This window comes from Rhinopithecus roxellana, chromosome 4 (assembly GCF_007565055.1).
Source record: "Rhinopithecus roxellana isolate Shanxi Qingling chromosome 4, ASM756505v1, whole genome shotgun sequence".
NCBI lineage: Eukaryota > Metazoa > Chordata > Mammalia > Primates > Cercopithecidae > Rhinopithecus > Rhinopithecus roxellana.
The window spans coordinates 4,821,598-4,834,273 of record NC_044552.1 but is presented as its reverse complement, the minus strand read 5'-3'; positions in this window follow the sequence as shown (position 1 = coordinate 4,834,273).

Genomic DNA, 12,676 nt, shown 5'->3' with positions numbered 1-12,676 from the left:
GGATCTCTTGAAGCCAGTGGTTCGAGACCAGCCTGGGCAACATAGTGAGACCCCCATCTCCACACACACAAAAATATGATGGTGGCCCTTGCCTGTACTCTTAGCTACTTGGGAGGCTGAGGCAGGAGCATCACTTGAGCCTAGGAGTTCAAGGCTGCTGTGAGCTATGATCGTGCCACTGTACCCCAGCCTGGGAGACAGAGTGAGACCCTGTCTCTAAAAATAAATAAATATCAAATATTTAAATTATTATAGAGTATGATCTCATTTTAATTTAACTAATTGCCTCTACAAAGACCCTATTTCCAAATATGATGGTGGAGTTTCGCTCTTGTTGCCCAGGCTGGAGTGCAATGGCACGATCTCAGCTCACCACAACCTCCGCCTCCCGGGTTCAAGCAATTCTCCTGCCTCAGCCTCCCAAGTAGCTGAGATTACAGGTGCGTGCCACCACACCCAGATAATTTTGTATTTTTAGTAGAGATGAGGTTTCTCCATGTTGGTCAGGCTGGTCTCAAACTCCCAACCTCAGGTGATCCGCCTGCCCCAGCCTCCCAAAGTGCTGGGATTACAGGCATGAGTCACAACGCCTGGCCCACAATTCCCATTCCTATAACATTCTCCTTTACCCAACTCATGACCCTTTTTTTTTTTTTTTTTTTTTTTTTTGAGACGGAGTCTCGCTCTGTCACCCAGGCTGGAGTGCAGTGGCCAGATCTCAGCTCACTGCAAGCTCCGCCTCCCGGGTTCACGCCATTCTCCTGCCTCAGCCTCCCGAGTAGCTGGGACTACAGGCGCCACCACCTCGCCCGGCTAGATTTTTGTATTTTTAGTAGAAACGGGGTTTCACCGTGTTAGCCAGGGTGGTCTCGATCTCCTGACGTCGTGATCCGCCCGTCTCGGCCTCCCAAAGTGCTGGGATTACAGGCTTGAGCCACCGCGCCCGGCCTCTCATGACCTTTTATTTATTCTTCATGACTGAGCTCAGAATTACCACGGGTCTTGGAACTTTAACTACGTAGTCCTCCCTTTCTGGATAAGGTTACTCTGTGCCTTCTCCGTATTTCTATTGTAATTTTCATCACGTTCTATTATGACTTACTTGAGAACTTTAGGTCAGGAGTTTTGTTTTACTCATATCAGTATTTTTTTTTTTTTTTTGAGACGGAGTCTTGCTCTGTTGCCCAGGCTCAAGTGCACTGGTGCGATCTTGGCTCACAGCAACCTCTGCCTCCTGGGTTCAAGCGATTCTCCAGCCTCAGCCTCCCGAGCAACTGGGACTACAGGTGCGCACCACCATGCCCAGCTAATTTTTGCTTTTTTAGTGGAGATGGGGTTTCACTATGTTGGCCAGGCTGGTCTCAAACTCCTGTCCTCGTGATCCACCCTTTTTGGCCTCCCAAAGTGCTGGGATTACAGGCATGAGCCACAGCACCTGGCTTATCTCAGTTATTTCTAGGCTGACCTCACAGTGGCTTTGTAACAAATGTTTATCAGTTTATAAATTGTTATTTCAATGCCTGGCCGCCCCCCACCCTTTCTTGAGCTCATTTCATCTACCTGGAAGTTATCTTTCATCTTAGTTCAGGGAACTCACAAATTTATAAGCCAAATTTTTTGCATTCTCAAATATTTTCAAATCTCACAGAAATACTAGGTATTATAACAGTAGTGACCTCACATTGAATTCTCTTTTCAGGAATGATGTGGACTGTGTCCATATGCTTTTCCGAAAAGCAAAGATTACATTTATCTCTGGAACCTATCTTCCTACCCAACCATTCACATGTTATTGTCCGAAAGCCCACCTTTGTCCTTGGAGTGTGCTCTCAAGTAGCTTAAAGGAAACCACTCTTCAGAAAGAAAAATAAATTATAAGACCAAAACAGCAATTCAAAGACCCTGACATTCTCAGTAAAGTATATTGATCAACTCTGCTAACCATAGCTGGGTAATCTCCAGAAAATGGAAATATCAATAGGAAAATAGACACTGGTACCTTAGAAAGGCACTGTGGAGCCATGGCAGGTGCACAGGGAAGGTGAAAGAACACTTCTGCACTCAAGAGTAGCCAGAGCCTTCATTGGGCATTTTGGATATTTATGCTGATAGGTTTGCCTGGTGGTCAAGGACTGGTTTAGAGTGAATTGTGTCCCCATCCCCAAACAGCAGCAGGTTGTCACAGGTATAAAAAGGTGTAGTGCTCACTAAAGACTCACTACTAGAATGTAAGTAGTACGTCCCTGAACTGAACTTTTTTTTTTTTTTTTTTTTTTTTTTTTTGAGATGGAGTGAGCCTTGCTCTGTCACCCAGGCTGGAGTGCAGTGGCCTGGTCTCGGCTCACTGCAAGCTCTGCCTCCCGGGTTCACACCATTCTCCTGCTCAGCCTCCCCAGTAGCTGGGACTACAGGCGCCCGCCACCACACCCGGCTAATTTTTTGTATTCTTTTAGTAGAGACGGGGTTTCACCGTTAGCCAGGATGGTCTCGATCTCCTGACCTCGTGATCCCCCCGCCTCGGCCTCCCAAAGTGCTGGGATTACAGGTGTGAGCCACCGCGCCTGGCAAGAACAATGGTGTTTTAGCGAAAATAAAATGTTTCAACTGAGAGTTATGGAAGACAATAGGTGTTCTGCCCGCCTCCACCTCCCAAAGTGTTGGGATAACAGGCGTGAGCCACCGCGCCCAGGCCCTGAACTGAGCTTCTTTGGTGAGAGAGAGAGAAAGAGCAAGAATGATTGAAAAGAGTGAATGGTACTTTGTTTGGATAAATACTTCTTCGTTTGTTTGTTTGCTTGTTTGAGACGCAGTCTCTCTCGGTTGCCAGGCTGGAGTGCAGTGGTGCGATCTCGGCTCACTGCAACCTCTGCCTCCTGGGTTCAAGCGATTCTCCTGCCTCCGCCTCCCAAATAGCTACTGGCACGTGCAACTGCACCCAGCTAATATTTGTATTTTTAGTAGAGACAGGATTTCACCATTTTGCCCAGGATGGTCTCGATTTCTTGATCTCGTGATCCACCCACCTCGGCCTCCCAAGTGCTGGGAGGATAAATACTTCTTAAGTTTAGCCTGAAGCCTGAATACTTCTTAAATTACGTTCAGCCTAAAGCTTTCTCTATACACAGTGAGCTGTTACCTACTGCTCCTGTAAACAAACTGTAACCTACTCTAATAAGAAGTAATCGAGTCAGCCAATCGCAGCAGCTGAGGCTCAGCCAATCACAGCAGCCGAGTGTTGGCCAATCACAGGCAGCCAGCTGTTCATACTGTATTCACATAAGGCAAAAGCAGGGCTGTAACCAATCCATCTGGCTGTTTCTGTACCTCGCTTCTGTTTTCTGTAGGGCACTTTGGTTTTTCTGTCCATAAATGCTATCTGACCATGTGGCAGCCCAGAGTCTCTCTGAACCTATTCTGATTCTGGGAGCTGCCTGATTCACAAATCGTTCTTTGCTCAATTAAACTCTTCAATTTGTTTGTCTAGGGTTTTATTTATTTATTTATTTATTTATTTATTTATTTGAGACGGAGTCTCGCTCTGTCTCCCAGGCTGGACTGCAGTGGCCAGATCTCAGCTCACTGCAAGCTCCGCCTCCCGGGTTCACGCCATTCTCCTGCCTCAGCCTCCCGAGTAGCTGGGACTACAGGCGCCCGCCACCTCGCCCGGCGAGTTTTTTGTATTTTTTAGTAAAGATGGGGTTTCACCGTGTTAGCCAGGATGGTCTCGATCTCCTGACCTCGTGATCCACCCGTCTCGGCCTCCCAAAGTGCTGGGATTACAGGCTTGAGCCACCGTGCCCGGCCTAGGGTTTTATTTTAATACTTTTCCACAGCTACGCCGCTTTTGCTACATCCTTCTCTTTTGCTTTTCTGCACTTGCAATTTCAGTCACCTGAGTTTTCTCTAGAATCAAGATTTTTCAAGGCATCCAAGAATGACTACATTAAAATGAAGTAGGAAGACACAACAAAAGGAAAAAAATCGGTCAAAAAATTTCCATATTTCCTGGCGACTCACGCCTTTAATCTCAGCACTTTGGCAGGAGCCCAGGAGTTTGAGACCAGCCTGGACAACAAAGTGAGACCCCATCTCTTTTTTCTGAGATGGAATGTCCCTCTTGTTCCCCAGGCTGGAGTGCAATGACACAATCCCGGCTCACCGCAACCTCCGCCTCCCAGGTTCAAGCGATTCTCCTGCCTCAGCCTCCCGGGTAGCTGGGATTATAAGTGTATGCCACCACGCCTGGCTATTTTTTGTATTTAGTAGAGACGGGATTTCGCCATGTTGGTCAGGCTGGTCTGGAACTCCTGACCTCAGGTGATCCAACCGCCTCAGCCTCCCAAAGTGCTGGGATTACAGGGGTGAGCCACCATGCCTGGCCGTGAGACCCTATCTCTTAAAAAAACAAAACAAGGCCGGGCGCGGTGGCTCAAGCCTGTAATCCCAGCACTTTGGGAGGCCGAGACGGGCGGATCACGAGGTCAGGAGATCGAGACCATCCTGGCTAACCCGGTGAAACCCCGTCTCTACTAAATAATACAAAAAAACTAGCCGGGCGAGGTGGCGGGCGCCTGTAGTCCCAGCTACTCGGGAGGCTGAGGCAGAAGAATGGCATAAACCTGGAGGCGGAGCTTGCAGTGAGCTGAGATCCGGCCACTGCACTCCAGCCTGGGCGGCAGAGCGAGACTCCGTCTCAAAAATAAAAAAATAAAAAACAAAACAAAACAAAACAAAAAACTGGTTATGGTGGTGCACACTTATGGAGGCTGCAGCAGGAGGATCCTTTGAAGCCTGGGAGATGGAGGCCGCCATGAGCTCTGATTGTGCCAAGGCACTGCAGCCTGATTGACAGAGCAAGATCTTGTCTCAAAAAAATGGAAAACTTTCACTATTTCACAAAACTGAATAGCAGAAACTTAAAATGGTTTTGGTGGTGATAGCATATGTATGTTACCTCTGAATTAAATGTTCCTGGTAAGTCACTTAATTGTGATATGGATATTGAATGTTTTGTTAAGTAGAAACGAAAGTCCGGGCACAGTAGCTCACTTCTGTAATCCCAGCATTTTGGGAGGCTGAAGCAGGAGGATCACTTGAGCCCAGGAGTTCGAGACCAGCCTGAGCAACACAGCAAGATCCTGTCCCTATAACAACAACAAAAAAAAATGTTCAAAAATTAGCCAGGTGTGATGGTGCGTGCCTGTAGTCTCAGTTACTCAGGAGGCTGAGGTGGGAGGATTGCTTGAGCCTGGGAGTTCAAGGCTGCAATGAGCTGTGATCACACCACTGCCTTCCAGCCTGGGTGACAGGTAAGACTCTGCCTCCAAAAAATAAAAATAAAAATAAAAAATAAGCCAAATACCTAACACTTTCTGAACTTGAGCAAGTGTCTGAGGAGTGGCTGCAGACCTGGAAGAAGGAAAAAGGAGGTGTGAGCATTTGGGGAGCAGTGAGTAGATCATTTCTGGTTTCAGAGGGACAAATTAGAGTGATTTCTTATAACGCAAGTTTTTTATAAAAGACAACAGAAAAATCTGATCCAGCCGTTTTACCCAAAGGACTGGATCAACATTTGAACTGGAGCCAAACTGACTCACAGTAACCTGAGACAGAGGCTGACAGCCAGTTGGTATATCTCCCCTAGAATCATGTGGTGCTCCAAAATCATAAAAGTTTGAGGACCTATACATAAATATTCTCCCCCGCCAAAATTTGCCCAAAATAAAAAGAGTAGTCCTAAAAGACACTTTGGGAATCCTTTCCCAAAGACCCAAAAGTCTTTTGATTTCACCTGATGACCCCTGGACAGTGAGAAGGGAACTTAGCCCAGAACGGAGGTGTGAACATGAATAGAATTGCAAAATCCTGACTAGGTCTGCATGACTTTGGGCAAATCCCCCAGGTAAACTCCCCAGTCTGCAAAATAAGTCAGTAAATAAACAAACAGTAGAAAAGAATAGGACCTAGCAGGAAGAAGAATGAATTAATGCTTGTTAAGCACCTTGGAAATGCAAAGCATTATTTAAATACAAAATAAAGTGCAGGATAACAAGTTCACTTTAGCTTCAGGGAGAAGGACTGTCAGCTGCAGGAGCCATTAAAAGTCACAGGCTATAAAACAGGCACTAATGTGGGCTTTGCCCTGCAGAATCATATAACCTTGCCTGAAATTAGCGGGTTATCCCAGTTCTGGACTGATCATATGAACACAGTCCATCCGTAGCCAGAAAAGCCCAGACAACTCCAAATAGAGCTCTGCCTGACCTTCAGAGTTTGTCTACTCTCACTCCTGCAGCAATCATGGTCACTCCCTAGGTACCCACGTGGTCCCAAGTGCTCCTTGTGTGTGACATCATTCCAGTGGGACAGCCCAGTAACAGAGGTTTCATGATCCCCAGGAATCTAAAACGTAGACCAGTTCAGTAACTTGCCCAACATCAAACAACTAGTTAAGGGCAGAGGCAGAAACGGAAGGTCTGGCTCAGCTCAGCTGCCTTTCTGTGACAATGAAAAGCCTTCATCGCTGACCCTCATTCCTGACTAGTCCACTCTGGTCACCTCAGAACACCAATGCAGCATACGTTGCGTTATTTGAGCACTTGGTGTGAACTCCTGCCAAAAAAGCAAAAGAGTCAGTGTTCTTTATTTCCATATTTCCTTCTGAGATTTTTGTTTGTTTCCTTGAAAGTCTCCTGACTAGACTTTAGGGGAGGGGGTCTGGGGTGAACAGATAACTACTTTGTGCTCTACAATGTCATCCTTCATTTCAAATCCTACGGGGAGTGTATTCGAAAAGGGGAACAAAATGTTCCTGAAGTCAGTTTGAAATGTTAGCAGTTTATGGATGAGTTCCTCCAATCAGGTGGATAGAGAGGAACATATCCCCAGCTCATTTAGAAACTACAGATAAAATTCAGAACAGGTCAGAAGTGCCCTTCAGGCTGCCCTTGGGATTTCTGAGGGCTTCTTGCCTCTATATTCAAAGCATGGATAGATTCAAACTTTGGAGATTCTATCCTTGCACAAGACTGTGGTGGGGGCATCTTCAGGAGAATGTGCCCCTCAAGGAGCTGGTGAGAGAGATCCCCTTTCCCCCTTGAAAGGGAGTGGGTGTGAGAAGTTCGGAGGAGGCATCTGCAGGAGCTGGAGTTGTATTGAAACATCAATGCCAAGTATTTTTGAAGAAATGGAGGCTGCATCTGTGGGAGCTACTTGGAAAATACAGCCATTTGTTGATGACCTGGAAAGGGGATAATGTAAAAGGATTAGGTGACCTACAAAGCAGCCGGGCCAGGTGAGGGCAGATGGCAGAGGAGTTCACGGCCCCTGGGGAGGACAATGAAAACCTAGAGGACAGACAAAACCAAAGATGGGGGAGGTTGGTGCTGAGTGGCTTGGGAGTGGAACAGAAGAGCAAAATGAATCCCAACTGGCAGGGCTAAAATGTAACACCTGCTATGGTAACCAAAAAAAAAAAAAAAAGAAGCAGCAGCAATTTTAGACACCACAACAAATAGAGAAGTATATCTATAACAAGCAAAGACACAACTAGAGAAACCCCCCCATCCCCATTCACCACCATCCCTATCAGCCGAGCTAATGGTGGAAGAAGAAGCAACACTATCAGGCTAAGAATGCTCTGTCCCAGACCCTGTGCTGAGGGCTTTACCTCTATCCTGTGCTTGAAACTTCTGGTAGCCTTGCTACATAGGTATTGCTGTTAAAGCCTCTAACAGCCTCGAATCCATATGGGTATGCAGCAACCTCAACTGTTTGTTTGTTTGTTTGTTTTTAGATGGAGTCTTGCTCTGTTGCCCAGGCTGGAGTGCAGTGGTGCGATCTTGGCTCACTGCAACCTCTGTCCCCCAGGTTAAAGCGATTCTCCTGTATCAGCCTCCAAAGTAGTTGGATTACAAGCATGTGCCACCACGCCTGGCTAATTTTTGTGTTTTTAGTTTCACCGTGTTGACCAGGCTGGTCTTGAACTCCTGACCTCAGGTGATCCACCAGCCTCGGCCTCCCAAACTGCTGGGATTACAGGCAAGAGCCACTGCACCCAGCCAGCAACCTCAATTCTTGCCTTCTCAGAAGAAAGAATTAGACCAAGGGGCATAAGGCAGAGGGAAAGACAGAGGCAAATTTTGGAGCAGGAGGGAAACTTTATTAAAAAGTTTTAGAGCAGGAACAAAAGGAAGTAAAGTACACTTGGAAAAGGGCCAATCAGGTGACTTGAGAGATTCAAGTGCATGGTTTGCCCTTTGACTTGGGTTGTTTTTTTTTTTTTTTTTTTTTTTTTTTTTGAGATGGAGTCTTGCTCTGTTGCCCAGACTGGAGTGCAGTCAGTGGTGCAATCTCGGCTTGCTGCAAGCCTCGCCTCCCGAGTTCACGCCGTTCTCCTGCCTCAGCCTCCCCAGTAGCTGGGACTACAGGCGCCCGCCACCATACCTGGCTAATTTTTTGTATTTTTAGTAGAGATGGGGTTTCACTGTGTTAGCCATCTCCTGACCTCATGATCCGCCTGCCTCAGCCTCCCAAAGTGCTGGGATTACAGGCATGAGCCACCGTGCCCGGCTGACTTGGGGTTTTATATGTTGGCATGCTTCCATGGTCGGCATTACTTCTCCCCTGATTCTTCCCTTGGGGTGGGCTCTCCACATGCACAGTGGCCTGCCAGCCCTTGGGAGGGGCCACATGTGCAATGTGTTTACTGAAGTTGTGCGCATGTTCACTTGAGGTGTCTTTCCCTTACCAGTCAAGCGTTCCTAGAGGGAGGTCATATACCTTATCAGGGGGAAGGGCTGTCAACTGCATAAGTCAACTAGGGATGCTCAAATGGTAAGTTAAACTCTGCTACTTGGCCTCTTAGTACATACGCATGAGCCCACTCACCCATCTCCTGAGATCTTATTGGGAAGCTGTTGATCACCAGTTTCAGGTGTTCCCTATCTATTGGGAGACTGCCTTTCCTTGGCACTGGCTGTGACCTATCATCATCATCATTATCATTATTATTATTATTATTATTATTGTTATTTTGAGATGGAGTTTTGCTCATGTTGCCCAGGCTGGAGTGTGATGGCGCAACCTTGGCTAACTGCAACCTCCACCTCCCAGGCGGTTCTCATGCCTCACCCTCCTGAGTAGCTGGGATTACAGGTGTGCACCACCACACCCAGCTAATTTTTGTATTTTTAGTAGAGTTGGGGTTTCACCATGTTGGCCAGGATCTTGATCTCTTGACCTTGTGATCTGCCCACCTCAGCCTCCCAAAGTTCTGGGATTACAGGCGTGAGCCACCACGTTCAGCCCCATTATTATTTTAAAGAGACAGTTTAACAAACGCCTGACCATCACCTGATGGTCCCCAAGTGTTCCTGTTTGGGGGAGCCCTCTCCTGCCCTACTCATGTCTGCCTAACTACCTACTGCAACATTCCTATATCAATTTTACAGATAAGCAAACTGATATTTGGAGGAGAAGAGTCTGAAATAGGAGCCAGTCAGTGAAGCACTAGCACAAGGAAGAAGTAGATGTGGAGGAGAGGAAAGGCATGTAAATGCCCAGTCGCAGGGAAAGCAGACGGCACAGAAATATCTAGACACAAGGCCATGGAAACAAAAGGATTGCTTGTCAGGGGCGGCTTCCATGCCTCAGCCGAGCAGACCCTGGGCTCTGATCCACTACGGGGGATGGTTCTCAACCACAGAAAGCTGTCATGAAATTAGCTCACCCTGAAATGATGCTTAATTGTTCTACAGAAACCTTGGCGTGTCCCAGCCAGAAGCAAGAGAGTTTATTGTCAGATGACTCAATGGGGTAAAGAGGACTCCAGAGGAGCAGCAGAGCAAGACAGGGGCAAAGGGAAAAGGCCAAAAGAACAGACTAATGTGTGTATGTCTTTTTAAAAATTGGATAAAATGTCCAATTACTCTTGCCCAAATTATTATCTGGAGGTTAGTAACATGGTGGGGATCCCAGACCCGGCCCGAGACGTAAACCCCAGGGTAGCGGTGCCGATGTGTGCTGCATGGTACTGGGACTCTGTAGTGAGGGGCCACAACAACGCCTGGCTATTCAGCTTCTACCTGTGAGCGCCACTGCATGCAAATTTCATTGTCCAAAGGAAGTCAAGGGACCAAAGCTTGACAGTTGTGGGACAGGGGAAGTATAATCTTTCCCCCAGAGAGGAGCAATATAAATCATAAGAACAATTACAGACTTTCCCAAAAGGTAGACAGTGGGGGAGATTCAAATCATGATACGTTGTGTGTGTCTGTGTGTGTGTGTATGTTTGTGTGTGTCTGTGTGTGTCTGTGTATAGTCATGTGTGACTTAAAAATGGGAATACATTCTGAGAAATGTGTCATTAGACAATTTTGTCCTTGGGTGAACATCCCAGTGTACTTACACAAACCTAGATGACATAGCCTACTGCACACCTAGGCTAAATGGTGCAGCCTATTACTCCCAGGCCGCACACCTGCACAGCATATTCCTGTACAGAATACTGTAGGCAACTGGAACACAATGGTAAGTATTTGTGTATCTAAACATGGAAAGACAATGCATTACACCAGGACATTACCAGAGCTACCACATCATTAGATAAGAGGAATTTTTCAGCTCCATTATAATCCTATGGGACCACCATTGTATATGGGGTCTATAGTTGATCAAAACGTTGTTATACAGCACATGACTATGTATACATATAATTTTAATTATTTCTGTTTATTTTAAATGTTTATTTTCAGCTGAATCATTGAAGTTTCTAACAGACAACATGACACTTCACTCCCAAAAACATCAGCACTTCCAGGAACAAGGAGGTCCTCCTGCATGACCACAGCACAGTAACCATGTTGGGAAGCTTAGCACCAACACAGCACTACACAGCCCATATTTAAGGTTCCCCAAGCATCCGAAGAATGATCTTTAGAGCTGGCCCAGGGCCTTTGAGGCGAGAGGACAGTCCCAAAGTCCCACACATTTTTTCTTGCTGTTTTCTACATACTCAAATAAATGAAGGTTCCCTTGTCAACAATTAACTAGATGAGAAAAGGCAAATTCACATGCCATTAAAAACAGAAAAAAACGCTGGGCACGGTGGCTCATGCCTGTAATGCCAGCACTTTGGGAGGCTAAGACAGGTGGATCACCTGAGGTCAGGAGTTCGAGACCAGCCTGACCAACGTGGTGAAACCCTATCTCTACTAAAAATACAAAAATTAGCTGGATGTGGTGGCATGTGCCTGTATTCCCACCTACTCTGGTGACTAAGGTAGGAGAATCGCTTGAGCCCAGGAGGCGGAGGTTGCAGTGAGCTGAGATCGTGCCATTGCACTCCAACCTGGGCAACAAGAGCAAGACTCTCTCTCAAAAAAAAAAAAAAGAAAGAAAGAGGAAAAGACACAAGAATTTTTAAAATGGTAATTTATAATTTATCAAGCTATACATACCGATACATCAATTTCTAACAGATATAGGTGAGCATATTCCTACTATCTAGGTAGGTGTGTTCAGTTTGTAACTGAAACAAGCCCAGTTACTAAGACGTGGATGGGAAGTATTTTTACATTTTCTTTTGACTCTAAAATCTGTGGTCTGCGATTCTTCAAAAATATCAACCTATTAAGAATGTGGACTCTGTTTAGGTTAAGCTATGAATCGTGTCTCAATCACTTCTTCATCCCCAGTAATTATTACTATAGCTGGCACATAGAAACTCAATGGAGCCAGCCACAGTGACTCACACCTGTATCCCAGCACTTTGGGAGGCCAAGGTGGATGGATCACCTGAGGTCAGGAGTTCAAGACCAGCCTGGCCAACATGGTGAAACCCATCTCTATTAAAAATACAAAAATTAGCCAGAGGCGGTGATGGGCGCCTGTAATCCCAGCTACTTGGGAGGCTGAGGTAGGAGAATCACTTGAACCTGGGAGGCAGAGGTTGCAGTGAAACGAGATCACACCACTGCACTCCAGCCTGGGCAACAGAGCAAGACCCATCTCAAAAAAAAAAAAAAAAAAAGAAAGAAAGAAAGAAAAAAGAAACTCAATGAACTACTAGGTGAATGGATGAATGAACACTTTCTTGAGTCCTCAAGGCAGTCCTCCTTCCCTACCCTATCTCTGTTAGTTTGCAGGTATGATTCTGTGTCTTGTCAGAGTTTTGCTGCAAACATATATATATGTGTGTGTGTGTGTGTGTGTGTGTGTGTGTATACACACATATATATATGCAGTTTAAAAAAGGCACAGAGAAAGAGGACCACAACTTGGAAAATCAGTCCTAGTTTGGCAGAGGCATGATACTATTGGAATCGCAACAAATCTTAATCACTGCAGGTCTTAACTGTTAATACATTATATCAAGAGGCAGGGAACCAAGAGTGGGTGTAACTATTTGCCCTGCACACCTCCATCCCTTCTTCAAAACAGAAACCTTGTGTTAGGCAGCTGGTGGTGAAAGCTATGGCAGCTATAAACCCTTCTTTAAAAAAAAAAAAAAATAGTCCACTTGGTTTCCTTTTGGGCTTAAGGGAAACCCTTGCTCTGGGAGCCTGCCCAGCTAGGCAAGAGAAAAAATAAAATAACTTCTCTCAATGTGAGAAGAATGCCTTCTATCGGAAAGGCTCCTCAAACATCCTTGGGTCAGGGTCTGCCTTTGGTCAAA